The following is a 20,868-nucleotide window of genomic DNA, read 5'->3' on the forward strand; positions in this document are numbered from 1 at the left end:
CATCATTTGGCCTTCCTCTTCATGAACACTTAGAGCTTCCTTTTTACTGCTATACATCTTTCTTTTTCTCATGGCAATCCATAATTGCATCTTAATCCAACATCATAATTTGATTCAAGTAAAGTAGCCATTGTTTTTACTGGCAACACAGGTAGGTTTATAATTCCTTGGGAAATTCAATAGTAGCATAGCTTGTGTAGAAAAAATTTTCACTTTTTTATCTTCTTTTTAGCTTGTGTAGATAAAATTTTCACTTTCTTATCTTCTTTTTAGCTTGTGTAGATAATACTAGGTGTTAGCAAGTAATTCAAATCTTTTAGCCTGATATATGACCTTATTTCCAATTTTGGTCAAAATGCAAGCAAGGATTCAATGGTGTTGGCTATTGAACGAAATCTGGAATAGTTACTATTTTCACCATCTCGATCTATGTTCTCATGTACATGTAGTTCAACCTCTAAGCTAAATTCAACCCCTCAAACAAAAAACATGTTTCTCATTTACTAAACGTACATTTCTTGGCTAATAGATATGAACCCTTGCTTTTTGCATGAATCTGGTACTTTGAAAATGAAAAACTGGTTATGGTAGAGTTGGTCATCTTGGTCGAAAGGTGTACAGTGATTTGGATGGATGTGTCGATGATTCAGCAACACATCTAATGGTTCTGCTTGTCAGGATTTCCACAAGCAAAGGAAAGTTGAAACGAGGGATGATAAGATTTATCATGCATATTTATTTGAAATAATGTCCCTTCGACGATTATCGAAGAAGAAGACGGCATCTTTTTCTGCTAAAAGAAGTCTAAATAGGTTTAGAACAAGAGTTCACTTTCTTGCTTATAGGCCCACATTCCTAGCTATGTCTTAGACACATGTACATTTATCTAGTTTATGCATAGGTCACAAAGTGAGCATTGAAAAGATGCTCTCTGTTTCTCTTCAATGTTTCGACATTTCGAGAAAAACCAGATTGTTGTCTATCAAAGGGAAAATGATACATTCTCTGGAAAGTTTTCATTAAGAAACTAGTTAGGAAAAGATGATGCCATCCTTGATCACTTCAATCAGTTGTTTACGTTTTCTCATTGTTTTGTATGATTATACGACTATTGATACCTTCTAATCAATATATGCGTATTGCTTTGTATAATTATCTTGTATATTACTCTCCACTGCGTTTTCCATGTTTAGTGCAGTATTATGCAGCAGAAGCCGGCAGTATAATGATCTTAGATGGAGAAAAAGAAAGGAACAGGGACAGGTTTCCTGCTCTTTTGGCTTTTTGGTATTAAAATCCCAATTTCTGTTTATATATATATATTGAAGGATAAGGCTCCATTAGTGGGTTCAATGCTGCCACGCCTGCACTAATTTCTGCTTTTACTTTTCTCCCTATGTCACACTCAATCATAGCCTAATAATGAGTAAACAAATTAGCCTGCATAATGCCATGCCACTTGTAACACCCAACCCGTATCCGACCCGAATACGAGTTTGAGATGTCACATTGATTTTTAAAAACGATATTCTTACAAAATATCCAAATATTTGAACTCTTTTTAAAAAAATACGATAATATATTGTTGAATTATATTTGTTATAACCAATTTAAGAAAATATACGTTTTATGAACAGTAAAATATGGTATGAACAGTAAACAATATCGTATGAACAGTGAAAAAATTTGAATCTAATTTGTGCATCGATGCACTGCTACAGTAATTTCGTAAAAATACGTATAAATTCATAAAAATATAACCTTTCATCGGTATGCAATTACATTTACATAAATACGTTAAAAACATTATAAAACTCGATCAGAGCGTTTCTAATATAAATCCTTTTTATTACATGTCAACTAAATTCTTTCTAACAAAATACATATAATTTGATCTACATTTCTGATATGATCTTCAGTAAGGAGAACTGACATGTCTTGTTCTCTTTACTTTTCTTTTCACTTTCTAAACATATGTGTAAAACAATCACACGCTAAGTCGATGACTTAGTGAAGCATATAAAACATATAGTATAACTATATACCATTTCATATAAACAAAAGGCATACATCTGTAAATACTATCATATCATATAAGAGAATATCTCTCATTGTATAACCACTGCACACATATACATTTATCATGAACATATTTATAAGTAATCATATCATTATCGCTAATTCCTTTTTATCATATAAGCATATGTTGAACATTTCCATATACATCATAGAACACATATATCATTTCATAACAAAACACACATAACATCGTATATATATTGTATTTGATATTATCTCTTTATTATCCCATGGTATACTGGTGAGAACGGAAGGTATGTAAGTACATTGAGGTTGTGCACTAATGCTGTCACCACAGCTCGTATAAGTCTCACTGAGTGGCATATGAAATTTGTCCCGAAGGACCACTGTATTGTCCCGAAGGACCACTTATTATCCCGAAGGACCTATGAAACCCTCGACCCTTGGCATGCCAACTATACCTATAGCTCTCGTATCATATAACATGGGCATTATTATTTATCATTTCACATATTCATATAAGCTCATAGCTTTGTTCACATATGTCTGTAATCATGTAATTTCTTTCATGTAATTCATGTCACTTTTCATATGAATTCATATTCACATGTCACATATCTTATACCTTGTTCTTATGTCTCCTCATAGACATATATTCTTTCTCACATAATCACATAGGTTCATATCATATAACATGTATCATGTGCTACATATTTATATACTACATATATTCATATATACCTTACATAACACATAAGATAACATATCATGCATATCACATAGTTGATATCATATTTTTCATATATTCGTGTACACATAAATATCACATACATTTTAGAAATTATTCCTTACCATAATAACTCTGTCATTGGCTCATCGCAAGCCAATGTTTGATCAATAACGTAAGTACAATTAAATTGCACTCACCTTAGCCTTGCTTTGATTCGATCCCAATTCTTTAATTGTTCCATAATTTTTTTAGGCTCAATATCTACATAAACATAATTTCCAAGACGAATATCAGAAGCCTAAACCTTATAATTCAATACTAATAATGTAACACCCCAATTTAGGGGCTAAATTTTAAGAAATTATAACGTGGTAAATTTAATTGGTATTTTGGAAGAAAATGAGGATTAAATTGCAAAATTTCAAAGTTGAAAGACCGTGTCATAAAGTGCAGAAAATTCAGTGGCTAAACTCATGGTTTACCCATTTTTCTTTTTGAGATATTATAAACCCCATCAGACGCATATTTTTCTGGAAAATTCCAGTTTTCCTCTTCCCCTCAACCCTTTTTTTCAACTCCGATCTACTCGCCGTCTGACCTCCAAACGACGAGCCGAAACAACCATCGTGTTCGTTGTCAACCGAGGAACAAAACCCCACAAACCTTTCGTCGTGAATCATCACCGTTCGTCGTGAATTTCAGTCGGAAGTATCGTCGGTAATAACTCAGTTTTAGTTGGTTTTTCATCGATTCACAACGATCGGGTCATCCGTTTACGACACCTCCCGCATCATCGTGTTCCTTGTGCCGTTCCGAGTCCACCGGTGTTCTCCTTTTTCTCCGGCGGCGGCGGCGCGTTGGGAGGTGAACCGGTAAAACTTCCCGATTTGTTGAAATCGAGCTCTCCGCCGTTCAAAATTGTGAACCGAGCTTTGTAAGTATCTCGAAATCGCTCAAAATAATTTTTAGAAATTTTTCCGGGATTTTATCACTGTTCACGCGCCCCCACGCGCCGCCAAAGTGACCGGTTTGACCGGTTTTGGAACTGTTTTGACCGGTTTGACCGGTCACAACCCGACCCGACCCGTTGACCCGACCCGTTTACCCGACCCGTTGACCCGACACGACCAGTTGACCCGACCCGTTGACCGTTGACCCGTTGACCGGAGTTGACCACTGTTGACCAAAACTTTGACTGGCTTTGATCGGGCATTAAACGACCTTTGACTTCGACCGAGTATACCTATCCTGACATTTTTCGACGTTCCAAATCCGATTCCACTGTCCGTTTTTCGAAATTCGAACCCGAAGGCCTCGAAATTGTCAGTCAAACCCGTTGACTTTGATTTTGACCAAAAATTCCAAATTTCCGAAAAGTCATATTTTATGCTTTCGACGTCCTGAATCCGAATCCGAAGTCCGTTTCGCCAAATTCGAACTCGGTAAGCCGTCTTTCACTGATTTATCACCCGATTCGATCCGTTTATCGTAATTAAGCTCCGTTTCTGATATAATTTATGTTGATATGTATCTGAGGAATTATTGGAAGTTGAATTGAAGATCAAAGGCGTTCGAATGGAATTTTTATGGTCGATCAGTATTGCACGGAAATCGAGGTAATACTTTACTACCTCTTTATGCTTTATAGAACATGTTGGTATTGGTAAATGCATGAATGTAAATGTCTGGTCTCATATGTGTAATTAATGAAGTTCTACACTCGATCTGAATACGGTAAAAAGGTTCAGTAATTGATTATGGTTCAGATGACTTTTATAAGAAATTAAGGGATTGCTAGAATTAAATTACAAGTTATGTGCTTAGTGGTAAAGAAATCAACCTGGATCTGTAACTTATAATTTATTTCATCAAAGGTTAAATGTTAAAGGCATTTGGATGTGAATTTATGAAAATACTCCGGTAGGGTAAAATTACGAAAATACCCTTGTGTTATAAAAAGACAAGATTAGAATATGGAAGTTAGATAAGAGGATTTTACAGACATATTGATCTGATAAAAATATTGATGTGCATAAGAAATGATAGTTATACGTAGACATTATGGATAACCGGTTTTTAACCCCAAGAGGGTTTATGCAAGATACTAGAAGTGTGTTAAGGGAATTATTTCAAGATCAGAGATTGTTCAAGAAAACAATTAATCATAGGATCTCTAAATTATATTATTTTCGTTAAGAGCTAATATCGAACTTATCTGGTTAAGAAATTACGGAAATGCCCTTAAGAGGTAGAATAGTCTGAGATGACTCTGAATGAGAAAATACTTAGAGGATTCGTACTTAACTCGATTAAGTACGGATTTAATTGTTAAGATCCCGACTTAGTGCAGGAAAATTTATGATATTCCGTTTGTAAAGTCTGAGAAGACACTTGACCTGAAAATATTCGAATAATGAGTAAATACTGGAAGAGTAATTTATCGGGGTATTCTGCTGTCAGAATTGTTCGAAAGGACTGAAGTAAATGATAAGATTGAATTAAATAATAAGATCGGATGGAAGGAAAAGATTGAAATACCGTGAATCTGTAAAATGACCAAAATACCCCTATAATAGAAATGACCCAAGAATATCACCAAGCTCAGGAATGATTGAATATCCTCGAGCTCTGAAATGAATGGAATAAAACTGAACATCAAAATTACCAAAATACCCTTATGGCCTAAATTAAGTAAATGTCTTGGATTAATTAAGGAATCCAAGTAAGATAAGTATTGGACTACCTTTAAAGGTAAAGGAAAACAATTTAAGTGAGTAGATCAACCCTAAATCTATGTCAATACCTGAATGATATAGATATTACTGGAATGCGTGTTCGTCTTCTTAAGTTTGGCTCGATGATAATTTTGGAAGTATTCAACTCAACTCAACTCTAGATCGCATTCAGTACTATGAATTGGACGTTTGTTAGTCAAATCAACCATGAAGACCAAATCGAATGGAATGGAAGTACAACATGTATCTAAAATTCAGTAACGTCTAAATTACTCTGAAAAACCCTGAAGTAACTGGAATGGATTTGACTGCTAAATAAGCTAAGTAACCTCAATGATCGAGGATTAAGTAAGTGAATTGGATAAGTCTGGAAATTCTGATGAGTTTATAAGATGTACTGTCCTTATAGAACATGAACTACAAATCAAGCACGTCAGTATTTCATGATATCGTGGAAGCTTGGAAATGAAATAAAGATCATTGGAAGATCTATTCAGCGATGATTCTGAAGGTGATCTATGAATAAGAATTTGTGGTATTAAAAAGTAACTACCCTGGAAGGGAAATGAATTGACCAGTGGATATAAATTGTTAAGGTTCTGAATCTTCGTTATCAAGTTGTTCGATTATCCGATCAATTGACATGGATACAAAGGATTCTGAATACCCTTCTGATTACGTACAACTTCTGAAAACTGTCCGAATAAGATATGATCCTGATAATTCACATTCTGAATAACTGATGATTCTGTCAGTTAATGAACTCTTCCAATAGTGATTCTAAATTTCAACATTCTATCGGTAAACTAAAGACTTATGTTTCTATGCCCGATAAGATTATCCTGTATCTCTAAATAATATTTGAAAACTCTAGTGTGTCCCTTACTTATATGAATATTTTATCTGATTTCTGATTTGAATTATGTTTTGACATCTGATCTGAAATCTGTTCTGATTCCTAACCTGGATTCTGTTATGATATCTGATCTGAATTATGTTTTGATTTCTGATATCTCCGTTTACCGACGGAGAAATGTTTTATCTGGGGGTTTATTGTTGGAGGAAGATTATCTGCAGACTCCTCGGCTTTGTGCTCAGGGTCTAAATGGCATGTGCGGTTGGGTGTATGGTTCTGGGGAACCTACACATTTATGATGTGAACGGATGGGGGTATATATATATATGTTTTAAAAGATCTGTATCTTTTACTGAATTTTTCGGGAACACACTAGAAAACCTATTCTGAACTCCTGAACTCAATCATCCGAATTATTTATCTGAACTGAAAGCTCATTGTCCGTTAGCACCTGAAATATCAGTAGAATCCCTGCTCAGTATAAAAATCTGTAAATATCTGAACCAATAAGGAAAATATGTTTATCTGTATCTGCACGTTTTCCAGCATCATATGGTAGTTCTGTATTGCTGAGCTTTTCGAAGCTCATTCTATTACTCACCTTTTCAGGTTAAAAGAATTGTACCAGTGCATCTATCGACTTCTGTAAGGGAGTTTTTCCGGCGTTGTAGCAGAGTATGGTACATGTGATTAGGGGGCATGTAATTGTATTTTGATTTATATACGAGTCTGGAAATATGTTTTATTTTTAAATAGTGACAAATGATTTTATAAGTTTACATGTTCGGATAAAAAAAGATTTAAATTTTCCGCTATTTTTACAGTGGGTCGCTCCGGTGGCCCTAATGTGACTTCCTGGATCAGATCGGGCTACCTGCATCGGTCTGGGGGGTTTCATTTAGTGGTATCAGAGCTATGGTTTGAGTCAAAAATTTTCAAGTTAGACCGGCCGGTCGAATGCCAAAATATGTCTGATCAGTACATGCCCCTAGACTGCAATCGTACCTCTCTGAGCCGGAATTCCAGGGCTGAGTCCCTATCTGTATTGAGTAAACCAAAGTTTCTATCTGCTAAGGCTATACTTGTACAAAAAGGAATACCAGTAACATATGTCTAAACGTTGTAAAGTATCTCATAAGCCGTGTGTGAGTTATTCATCTGAGAAATTCTGACTCGACTCCAGAAATAAAATTGAGATATGTTGCTGCTCTACGAGCCTATTCACGTAACCAAGGCTGAATTGATTTCACAAGGATAAAGTTGTTTTGATTATTTACTTGGACTGAGGGAGAATTCTGAAGAGATTGATTACTCGAGAAAATTTTAGTTCAGATTCTTTTATTGAAATGAGGAAAAGTTCTGATAAGAATGTATACTCAAATGGTTTAGGATTAGTGAAGGATTTGTGTTTCTATAAAAGCTATATGAAAGAACTGATGGAAGTTTCATTTCTGCAATTATGTGACATTAATGAATTTCGAGGACGAAATTCTTTTAACGAGGGGAGAATTGTAACACCCCAATTTAGGGGCTAAATTTTAAGAAATTATAACGTGGTAAATTTAATTGGTATTTTGGAAGAAAATGAGGATTAAATTGCAAAATTTCAAAGTTGAAAGACCGTGTCATAAAGTGCAGAAAATTCAGTGGCTAAACTCATGGTTTACCCATTTTTCTTTTTGAGATATTATAAACCCCATCAGACGCATATTTTTCTGGAAAATTCCAGTTTTCCTCTTCCCCTCAACCCTTTTTTCAACTCCGATCTACTCGCCGTCTGACCTCCAAACGACGAGCCGAAACAACCATCGTGTTCGTTGTCAACCGAGGAACAAAACCCCACAAACCTTTCGTCGTGAATCATCACCGTTCGTCGTGAATTTCAGTCGGAAGTATCGTCGGTAATAACTCAGTTTTAGTTGGTTTTTCATCGATTCACAACGATCGGGTCATCCGTTTACGACACCTCCCGCATCATCGTGTTCCTTGTGCCGTTCCGAGTCCACCGGTGTTCTCCTTTTTCTCCGGCGGCGGCGGCGCGTTGGGAGGTGAACCGGTAAAACTTCCCGATTTGTTGAAATCGAGCTCTCCGCCGTTCAAAATTGTGAACCGAGCTTTGTAAGTATCTCGAAATCGCTCAAAATAATTTTTAGAAATTTTTCCGGGATTTTATCACTGTTCACGCGCCCCCACGCGCCGCCACTGCGCGTGGGGAAGGGAAAAGTGACCGGTTTGACCGGTTTTGGAACTGTTTTGACCGGTTTGACCGGTCACAACCCGACCCGACCCGTTTACCCGACCCGTTTACCCGACCCGTTGACCCGACACGACCAGTTGACCCGACCCGTTGACCGTTGACCCGTTGACCGGAGTTGACCACTGTTGACCAAAACTTTGACTGGCTTTGATCGGGCATTAAACGACCTTTGACTTCGACCGAGTATACCTATCCTGACATTTTTCGACGTTCCAAATCCGATTCCGCTGTCCGTTTTTCGAAATTCGAACCCGAAGGCCTCGAAATTGTCAGTCAAACCCGTTGACTTTGATTTTGACCAAAAATTCCAAATTTCCGAAAAGTCATATTTTATGCTTTCGACGTCCTGAATCCGAATCCGAAGTCCGTTTCGCCAAATTCGAACTCGGTAAGCCGTCTTTCACTGATTTATCACCCGATTCGATCCGTTTATCGTAATTAAGCTCCGTTTCTGATATAATTTATGTTGATATGTATCTGAGGAATTATTGGAAGTTGAATTGAAGATCAAAGGCGTTCGAATGGAATTTTTATGGTCGATCAGTATTGCACGGAAATCGAGGTAATACTTTACTACCTCTTTATGCTTTATAGAACATGTTGGTATTGGTAAATGCATGAATGTAAATGTTTGGTCTCATATGTGTAATTAATGAAGTTCTACACTCGATCTGAATACGGTAAAAAGGTTCAGTAATTGATTATGGTTCAGATGACTTTTATAAGAAATTAAGGGATTGCTAGAATTAAATTACAAGTTATGTGCTTAGTGGTAAAGAAATCAACCTGGATCTGTAACTTATAATTTATTTCATCAAAGGTTAAATGTTAAAGGAATTTGGATGTGAATTTATGAAAATACTCCGGTAGGGTAAAATTACGAAAATACCCTTGTGTTATAAAAAGACAAGATTAGAATATGGAAGTTAGATAAGAGGATTTTACAGACATATTGATCTGATAAAAATATTGATGTGCATAAGAAATGATAGTTATACGTAGACATTATGGATAACCGGTTTTTAACCCCAAGAGGGTTTATGCAAGATACTAGAAGTGTGTTAAGGGAATTATTTCAAGATCAGAGATTGTTCAAGAAAACAATTAATCATAGGATCTCTAAATTATATTATTTTCGTTAAGAGCTAATATCGAACTTATCTGGTTAAGAAATTACGGAAATGCCCTTAAGAGGTAGAATAGTCTGAGATGACTCTGAATGAGAAAATACTTAGAGGATTCGTACTTAACTCGATTAAGTACGGATTTAATTGTTAAGATCCCGACTTAGTGCAGGAAAATTTATGATATTCCGTTTGTAAAGTCTGAGAAGACACTTGACCTGAAAATATTCGAATAATGAGTAAATACTGGAAGAGTAATTTATCGGGGGTATTCTGCTGTCAGAATTGTTCGAAAGGACTGAAGTAAATGATAAGATTGAATTAAATAATAAGATCGGATGGAAGGAAAAGATTGAAATACCGTGAATCTGTAAAATGACCAAAATACCCCTGTAATAGAAATGACCCAAGAATATCACCAAGCTCAGGAATGATTGAATATCCTCGAGCTCTGAAATGAATGGAATAAACTGAACATCAAAATTACCAAAATACCCTTATGGCCTAAATTAAGTAAATGTCTTGGATTAATTAAGGAATCCAAGTAAGATAAGTATTGGACTACCTTTAAAGGTAAAGGAAAACAATTTAAGTGAGTAGATCAACCCTAAATCTATGTCAATACCTTAATGATATAGATATTACTGGAATGCGTGTTCGTCTTCTTAAGTTTGGCTCGATGATAATTTTGGAAGTATTCAACTCAACTCAACTCTAGATCGCATTCAGTACTATGAATTGGACGTTTGTTAGTCAAATCAACCATGAAGACCAAATCGAATGGAATGGAAGTACAACATGTATCTAAAATTCAGTAACGTCTAAATTACTCTGAAAAACCCTGAAGTAACTGGAATGGATTTGACTGCTAAATAAGCTAAGTAACCTCAATGATCGAGGATTAAGTAAGTGAATTGGATAAGTCTGGAAATTCTGATGAGTTTATAAGATGTACTGTCCTTATGGAACATGAACTACAAATCAAGCACGTCAGTATTTCATGATATCGTGGAAGCTTGGAAATGAAATAAAGATCATTGGAAGATCTATTCAGCGATGATTCTGAAGGTGATCTATGAATAAGAATTTGTGGTATTAAAAAGTAACTACCCTGGAAGGGAAATGAATTGACCAGTGGATATAAATTGTTAAGGTTCTGAATCTTCGTTATCAAGTTGTTCGATTATCCGATCAATTGACATGGTTACAAAGGATTCTGAATACCCTTCTGATTACGTACAACTTCTGAAAACTGTCCGAATAAGATATGATCCTGATAATTCACATTCTGAATAACTGATGATTCTGTCAGTTAATGAACTCTTCCAATAGTGATTCTAAATTTCAACATTCTATCGGTAAACTAAAGACTTATGTTTCTATGCCCGATAAGATTATCCTGTATCTCTAAATAATATTTGAAAACTCTAGTGTGTCCCTTACTTATATGAATATTTTATCTGATTTCTGATTTGAATTATGTTTTGACATCTGATCTGAAATCTGTTCTGATTCCTAACCTGGATTCTGTTATGATATCTGATCTGAATTATGTTTTGATTTCTGATATCTCCGTTTACCGACGGAGAAATGTTTTTATCTGGGGGTTTATTGTTGGAGGAAGATTATCTGCAGACTCCTCGGCTTTGTGCTCAGGGTCTAAATGGCATGTGCGGTTGGGTGTATGGTTCTGGGGAACCTACACATTTATGATGTGAACGGATGGGGGTATATATATATATATATGTTTTAAAAGATCTGTATCTTTTTACTGAATTTTTCGGGAACACACTAGAAAACCTATTCTGAACTCCTGAACTCAATCATCCGAATTATTTATCTGAACTGAAAGCTCATTGTCCGTTAGCACCTGAAATATCAGTAGAATCCCTGCTCAGTATAAAAATCTGTAAATATCTGAACCAATAAGGAAAATATGTTTATCTGTATCTGCACGTTTTCCAGCATCATATGGTAGTTCTGTATTGCTGAGCTTTTCGAAGCTCATTCTATTACTCACCTTTTCAGGTTAAAAGAATTGTACCAGTGCATCTATCGACTTCTGTAAGGGAGTTTTTCCGGCGTTGTAGCAGAGTATGGTACATGTGATTAGGGGGCATGTAATTGTATTTTGATTTATATACGAGTCTGGAAATATGTTTTATTTTTAAATAGTGACAAATGATTTTATAAGTTTACATGTTCGGATAAAAAAAGATTTAAATTTTCCGCTATTTTTACAGTGGGTCGCTCCGGTGGCCCTAATGTGACTTCCTGGATCAGATCGGGCTACCTGCATCGGTCTGGGGGGTTTCATTTAGTGGTATCAGAGCTATGGTTTGAGTCAAAAATTTTCAAGTTAGACCGGCCGGTCGAATGCCAAAATATGTCTGATCAGTACATGCCCCTAGACTGCAATCGTACCTCTCTGAGCCGGAATTCCAGGGCTGAGTCCCTATCTGTATTGAGTAAACCAAAGTTTCTATCTGCTAAGGCTATACTTGTACAAAAAGGAATACCAGTAACATATGTCTAAACGTTGTAAAGTATCTCATAAGCCGTGTGTGAGTTATTCATCTGAGAAATTCTGACTCGACTCCAGAAATAAAATTGAGATATGTTGCTGCTCTACGAGCCTATTCACGTAACCAAGGCTGAATTGATTTCACAAGGATAAAGTTGTTTTGATTATTTACTTGGACTGAGGGAGAATTCTGAAGAGATTGATTACTCGAGAAAATTTTAGTTCAGATTCTTTTATTGAAATGAGGAAAAGTTCTGATAAGAATGTATACTCAAATGGTTTAGGATTAGTGAAGGATTTGTGTTTCTATAAAAGCTATATGAAAGAACTGATGGAAGTTTCATTTCTGCAATTATGTGACATTAATGAATTTCGAGGACGAAATTCTTTTAACGAGGGGAGAATTGTAACACCCCAATTTAGGGGCTAAATTTTAAGAAATTATAACGTGGTAAATTTAATTGGTATTTGGAAGAAAATGAGGATTAAATTGCAAAATTTCAAAGTTGAAAGACCGTGTCATAAAGTGCAGAAAATTCAGTGGCTAAACTCATGGTTTACCCATTTTTCTTTTTGAGATATTATAAACCCCATCAGACGCATATTTTTCTGGAAAATTCCAGTTTTCCTCTTCCCCTCAACCCTTTTTTCAACTCCGATCTACTCGCCGTCTGACCTCCAAACGACGAGCCGAAACAACCATCGTGTTCGTTGTCAACCGAGGAACAAAACCCCACAAACCTTTCGTCGTGAATCATCACCGTTCGTCGTGAATTTCAGTCGGAAGTATCGTCGGTAATAACTCAGTTTTAGTTGGTTTTTCATCGATTCACAACGATCGGGTCATCCGTTTACGACACCTCCCGCATCATCGTGTTCCTTGTGCCGTTCCGAGTCCACCGGTGTTCTCCTTTTTCTCCGGCGGCGGCGGCGCGTTGGGAGGTGAACCGGTAAAACTTCCCGATTTGTTGAAATCGAGCTCTCCGCCGTTCAAAATTGTGAACCGAGCTTTGTAAGTATCTCGAAATCGCTCAAAATAATTTTTAGAAAATTTTCCGGGATTTTATCACTGTTCACGCGCCCCCACGCGCCGCCACTGCGCGTGGGGAAGGGAAAAGTGACCGGTTTGACCGGTTTTGGAACTGTTTTGACCGGTTTGACCGGTCACAACCCGACCCGACCCGTTGACCCGACCCGTTTACCCGACCCGTTGACCCGACACGACCAGTTGACCCGACCCTTGACCGTTGACCCGTTGACCGGAGTTGACCACTGTTGACCAAACTTTGACTGGCTTTGATCGGGCATTAAACGACCTTTGACTTCGACCGAGTATACCTATCCTGACATTTTTCGACGTTCCAAATCCGATTCCGCTGTCCGTTTTTCGAAATTCGAACCCGAAGGCCTCGAAATTGTCAGTCAAACCCGTTGACTTTGATTTTGACCAAAAATTCCAAATTTCCGAAAAGTCATATTTTATGCTTTCGACGTCCTGAATCCGAATCCGAAGTCCGTTTCGCCAAATTCGAACTCGGTAAGCCGTCTTTCACTGATTTATCACCCGATTCGATCCGTTTATCGTAATTAAGCTCCGTTTCTGATATAATTTATGTTGATATGTATCTGAGGAATTATTGGAAGTTGAATTGAAGATCAAAGGCGTTCGAATGGAATTTTTATGGTCGATCAGTATTGCACGGAAATCGAGGTAATACTTTACTACCTCTTTATGCTTTATAGAACATGTTGGTATTGGTAAATGCATGAATGTAAATGTTTGGTCTCATATGTGTAATTAATGAAGTTCTACACTCGATCTAATACGGTAAAAAGGTTCAGTAATTGATTATGGTTCAGATGACTTTTATAAGAAATTAAGGGATTGCTAGAATTAAATTACAAGTTATGTGCTTAGTGGTAAAGAAATCAACCTGGATCTGTAACTTATAATTTATTTCATCAAGGTTAAATGTTAAAGGCATTTGGATGTGAATTTATGAAAATACTCCGGTAGGGTAAAATTACGAAAATACCCTTGTGTTATAAAAAGACAAGATTAGAATATGGAAGTTAGATAAGAGGATTTTACAGACATATTGATCTGATAAAAATATTGATGTGCATAAGAAATGATAGTTATACGTAGACATTATGGATAACCGGTTTTAACCCCAAGAGGTTTATGCAAGATACTAGAAGTGTGTTAAGGGAATTATTTCAAGATCAGAGATTGTTCAAGAAAGCAATTAATCATAGGATCTCTAAATTATATTATTTTCGTTAAGAGCTAATATCGAACTTATCTGGTTAAGAAATTACGGAAATGCCCTTAAGAGGTAGAATAGTCTGAGATGACTCTGAATGAGAAAATACTTAGAGGATTCGTACTTAACTCGATTAAGTACGGATTTAATTGTTAAGATCCCGACTTAGTGCAGGAAAATTTATGATATTCCGTTTGTAAAGTCTGAGAAGACACTTGACCTGAAAATATTCGAATAATGAGTAAATACTGGAAGAGTAATTTATCGGGGGTATTCTGCTGTCAGAATTGTTCGAAAGGACTGAAGTAAATGATAAGATTGAATTAAATAATAAGATCGGATGGAAGGAAAAGATTGAAATACCGTGAATCTGTAAAATGACCAAAATACCCCTGTAATAGAAATGACCCAAGAATATCACCAAGCTCAGGAATGATTGAATATCCTCGAGCTCTGAAATGAATGGAATAAAACTGAACATCAAAATTACCAAAATACCCTTATGGCCTAAATTAAGTAAATGTCTTGGATTAATTAAGGAATCCAAGTAAGATAAGTATTGGACTACCTTTAAAGGTAAAGGAAAACAATTAGATCAACCCTAAATCTATGTCAATACCTGAATGATATAGATATTACTGGAATGCGTGTTCGTCTTCTTAAGTTTGGCTCGATGATAATTTTGGAAGTATTCAACTCAACTCAACTCTAGATCGCATTCAGTACTATGAATTGGACGTTTGTTAGTCAAATCAACCATGAAGACCAAATCGAATAGAATGGAAGTACAACATGTATCTAAAATTCAGTAACGTCTAAATTACTCTGAAAAACCCTGAAGTAACTGGAATGGATTTGACTGCTAAATAAGCTAAGTAACCTCAATGATCGAGGATTAAGTAAGTGAATTGGATAAGTCTGGAAATTCTGATGAGTTTATAAGATGTACTGTCCTTATGGAACATGAACTACAAATCAAGCACGTCAGTATTTCATGATATCGTGGAAGCTTGGAAATGAAATAAAGATCATTGGAAGATCTATTCAGCGATGATTCTGAAGGTGATCTATGAATAAGAATTTGTGGTATTAAAAAGTAACTACCCTGGAAGGGAAATGAATTGACCAGTGGATATAAATTGTTAAGGTTCTGAATCTTCGTTATCAAGTTGTTCGATTATCCGATCAATTGACATGGATACAAAGGATTCTGAATACCCTTCTGATTACGTACAACTTCTGAAAACTGTCCGAATAAGATATGATCCTGATAATTCACATTCTGAATAACTGATGATTCTGTCAGTTAATGAACTCTTCCAATAGTGATTCTAAATTTCAACATTCTATCGGTAAACTAAAGACTTATGTTTCTATGCCCGATAAGATTATCCTGTATCTCTAAATAATATTTGAAAACTCTAGTGTGTCCCTTACTTATATGAATATTTTATCTGATTTCTGATTTGAATTATGTTTTGACATCTGATCTGAAATCTGTTCTGATTCCTAACCTGGATTCTGTTATGATATCTGATCTGAATTATGTTTTGATTTCTGATATCTCCGTTTACCGACGGAGAAATGTTTTATCTGGGGTTTATTGTTGGAGGAAGATTATCTGCAGACTCCTCGGCTTTGTGCTCAGGGTCTAAATGGCATGTGCGGTTGGGTGTATGGTTCTGGGGAACCTACACATTTATGATGTGAACGGATGGGGGTATATATATATATGTTTTAAAAGATCTGTATCTTTTACTGAATTTTTCGGGAACACACTAGAAAACCTATTCTGAACTCCTGAACTCAATCATCCGAATTATTTATCTGAACTGAAAGCTCATTGTCCGTTAGCACCTGAAATATCAGTAGAATCCCTGCTCAGTATAAAAATCTGTAAATATCTGAACCAATAAGGAAAATATGTTTATCTGTATCTGCACGTTTTCCAGCATCATATGGTAGTTCTGTATTGCTGAGCTTTTCGAAGCTCATTCTATTACTCACCTTTTCAGGTTAAAAGAATTGTACCAGTGCATCTATCGACTTCTGTAAGGGAATTTTTCCGGCGTTGTAGCAGAGTATGGTACATGTGATTAGGGGGCATGTAATTGTATTTTGATTTATATACGAGTCTGGAAATATGTTTTATTTTTAAATAGTGACAAATGATTTTATAAGTTTACATGTTCGGATAAAAAAAGATTTAAATTTTCCGCTATTTTTACAGTGGGTTGCTCCGGTGGCCCTAATGTGACTTCCTGGATCAGATCGGGCTACCTGCATCGGTCTGGGGGGTTTCAAATAACTTGAGCTAATTTAATGAACCCAAAATTCAGTTTTCCTTTAGGGGTGTATCGATGCACTATGGGTGCATCGATACACAGAATAGCTTCGAAATTCCCATGCATCGATGCCTACCTGTGTGCATCGATGCATACCTGTGTGCATCGATGCACACTGAATAATTTATGGAAATTTACCCTTGATGCATCGGTACATGTTGAATGTGTACCGATGCACACTAGTTCAAAATTCTCATTTATTCTCGTAAATTACTTCCTTCTAATTTAATTGTGCCGTATATCAACCCCTTTCATATCCTTAACTCACATACACATTCTTAAACTCATTCATATCCATTTATCTCATCTTAAATCTCAAAATTACATATTTCATATGGAAATCAATAAGCATACCAAATTTTCAAGATGTTCTACATCAAATTCTATCACTTCATATCTCTTAATTAAGTTGATGACAAGTCAAATTTAGTTTCAAATTCAACTTATCATCTCTTTTCCAAAAATTCACTTAAAAAGCCATTTTCTTTAATCTTTCTTAACTTCTTCATCGTTTGATTTTAAGATGACTCAAGCTTTCCTTAAGCTTAGTTATCATCTAATGATCAAAACCCAACTTAAAATTCAGCTAATAATAAAAAATTAAGAAATCTTACCTTTGCTCTTGAAGTCCACGGTGGAGAAAAAGAAAGCAAGAAGAAGAAGAAGTAGATAACTCTTCCCCTCCCCCCCCCCCACATGATTCATTCATATAATAGGAAAAAAATATCTTTCTTGTCAAATGATCATTTTGTCCTTTAATTCATTTGATAATTACTAACAACTTTCATGAAATATTCTTAAATAATTCATTGAACTATTCAACTTTTCCACTTTAATCACCAAATTCTGAAATTTTATAATTTAATCACTAACCCGTAGTTTGTGATGTTACATCACCCCACTCTGTGATGTAAAGAAACATCCAATATTCACATCCAACAAAAATATTATTGTATTACAGGGATGGACCAGGAGATATTGAAGTACAGTCATATTCTTGAAAACTTCAAATCCCTATATAGGAAATGTATTTTTTTTGTCTATTGATGATTTCATTTCGTATTCTCGAAATTTTTAATATAACGTTCTAAGTTTACATTTCTAGTATAAAGTCCTGCGTTGTATCTTATTTTAGAAATATATTGCATTAGCAAGTAATTGCAAAACAAGGAATTGTTGGTAAGGTGGTTGCAGTAGTTGTGCGGTTGGCCTTTCATTTCGGTTAGTCTACTCCTCCTAATTAAAGTTCCGTTTAGTTCCTTAAAATATTTTTATTTTAAAAATTTTTATTTTTTATTTTTTAAAATGAAAAACATAGGGTTAAATAGAAGTAAAATTCTATTTTCTGAAAATGTGTTTAGTTATTTATTTTCTTATAATAAAAATATGATAATTTAAACTAAAAATTTTCTTACATTTGTATGAACTTGAACTAAGTGAGGTTTAATGTATAAAACCATTTCAACGGATTCAAAACATTTTCATTGTTGCTGTAATTTTGAATAATGGAAGTTATTACCGACGGTGGCTTTGCCGGGCCACTTCCCTGTCCTTTTTTTTTATGTTTGATGTTGTTTGATTTTGTTGTTTTCAAGTTATATTTTTCTATATTTTATAATAATATTTTTTTTAATCCTTTCTCTAGTGAAAAGTATTAAGTCTATCGATGCTTTCGGATTTTCGGTGTAAGTTTCTTTCATTAATTTTTTTCTAGATACGTGGTTTTATAGGATTCCTTGATAGGTATTGAATTTTTTCGTTCGCCATGAGTTTATTGCATGGACTGGATATTTCATTGTTTATAAATTTTTGATCTTGTTCTTCCTACGATGCCATCCCTTTGTCATGTTTTACTTTGTCTGCGCCACTATTTCTTTTTGACGATCTGTCCTTTATCCTCTCTCAATTCTTCTCGTTATGGTCGGATAAAATTACAGTTAAGAGGAGATTGATTTTTCATGAGTTTACTTTGGATATTTTTTCTGTTTTCCTCCTTTATGTCTGATATTTGGGATGTCGGAATAATTCGTCTTTGAGTATCGCTGCTTTAATTATTTACGTTGTTATTCATCAGGTTGTCACTAGTCGTTCACCGTTTTATTTTACTTATGTGCCCTGAATATATATCCGATATTATTTTCAGTGATGTCATTTATGGCTAATGCAATCTACATACCATTCAAAAAACATATATAAAAATTATTAAGAAAATATTTTGTGTTTACATATATTTGAACCCGTTTTAGTTCATTAAGTTAAAAAAACCCCTAGTTTTCAACATCTTCAAATTTACAAAATATTTTTAGTGTAATTTTTTTATTCTTTTCTAATTTTTCATATTTTTATTTTCTAAAAAATATTTTAATTTTTTTTAGCTAAACAAGTTTTATTTTATAAGAAAATGAAAACAAGAGTGGACTTTATCTTCTGAAACTAAACAACTAAACGAAAGTCTCTAAAATTTTAAAGACATTAAGTTTATGCACTATTTTTATTTGACAATCTGTCCTTTGTCCACTCTCAATTCTTCTCGTTATGGTTGGATGAAATTGCAGTTAAGAGGAGATTGATTTTTCATGCGTTCACTTTAAATACTCTCTAAACAACTAAACCAAAGTCTCTAAAATTTTAAAGACATTAAGTTTATGCAATATTTTTATTTGTAAATTTCAAATTTTCTTTTAATTTTATATGTTATTGTTGAAAGGACAATAATAAAAGAGGTAAAATAACTTTTTAGTCTTTATATTTATAGTTTATATCAATTTGACCTTTAATCTCTAGAAATAACAATTTTCAACATAGGATTAAAAAGTTATTTTGTATTTTCAGCTGTTAGGTCAGCAATAAACTGAATAGGAATAAGCGGAGGAACTAAGATTTTCATTAAAATTAGAATTAATTGCATCATATGTATTTAATCTATAATTTTTATTTTAAATAGATCCTTAAACTTTTGAACATTTCAACTTTATCTTCAAACTATAACTCTTATTCTAAATTAGTCCTTAACCTTTTGAACATTATAATTTCATCCCTAAACTATGACACTCTTTCTAAATTAGTCCCCAGACTTTTGAATATTCAAATTTCATCCCTGAATTCATCCAAATATGTAATTAGTTTCAATCATACTTAGATCTTGTTTTTTCAAACATATAATAATATAATTTGACCTAACGATTTTATTAACAAGAGATGTGATTAATTTATACATACAACTGATGATAAAATTAGAATGTTCAAAAAGTTTGGGGATCAATTTAAAATAAAGGTTATAGTTTGGGGATAAAATTGAAATATTCAAAAGTTTAAGGACTAATTTAGAATTATAATCATAGTTTATTGATGAAATTGAAACATTTAAAAGTTTATGGACCAATTTAAAATAAGAATTATACTTTGAGGACATGTGATGCAATTAACTCTTAAAAATAATATACTAACTCAATGTTACAAAACTAAAATATAAAGATTAAATTGTAAATAGGATATAAATCTTTACCATATTTAAACCTTTTTCTAAGGTATAAGTCTTACCATATAAATCGATGTTTTATTTTTTATTTTTTATAAATGTATAAATAAAGCATAACCTAGATTAAGGAAAACTCAAGATAGAATTTTCATAAAATAAGATATAAGTCTAAAAAATCCATAGATGTCTAGATGAGAGTGTAATATAGATATTAGAGATCATAGGACCCAATATTGTATGTTTATTGTATTTGTTAAATTTGTGTGTTTATATTGGCAAAAGTGCGCAAATAATGATGTGATAAATTTTAATTCCAAAACTAATGCACTCATCTAATTAATTCTTGATATAAGGTGTTTTTATAGTGTTTTGGGATTTTTCGGCGTCTTTAGGGGTGTTGGATTGTTTCTTGGATCTCTAGGTGTCTTTAATTGAGTTTCAGAAGAAAAAAAATTGACGTTTTTACACAAATATCATCTTAAAATAAATTAATTACTTGTTAGACACTGTTT

Source organism: Hibiscus syriacus, unplaced genomic scaffold (genome assembly GCF_006381635.1).
Source record: "Hibiscus syriacus cultivar Baekdansim isolate YM2019G1 unplaced genomic scaffold, ASM638163v2 tig00116976_pilon, whole genome shotgun sequence".
NCBI lineage: Eukaryota > Viridiplantae > Streptophyta > Magnoliopsida > Malvales > Malvaceae > Hibiscus > Hibiscus syriacus.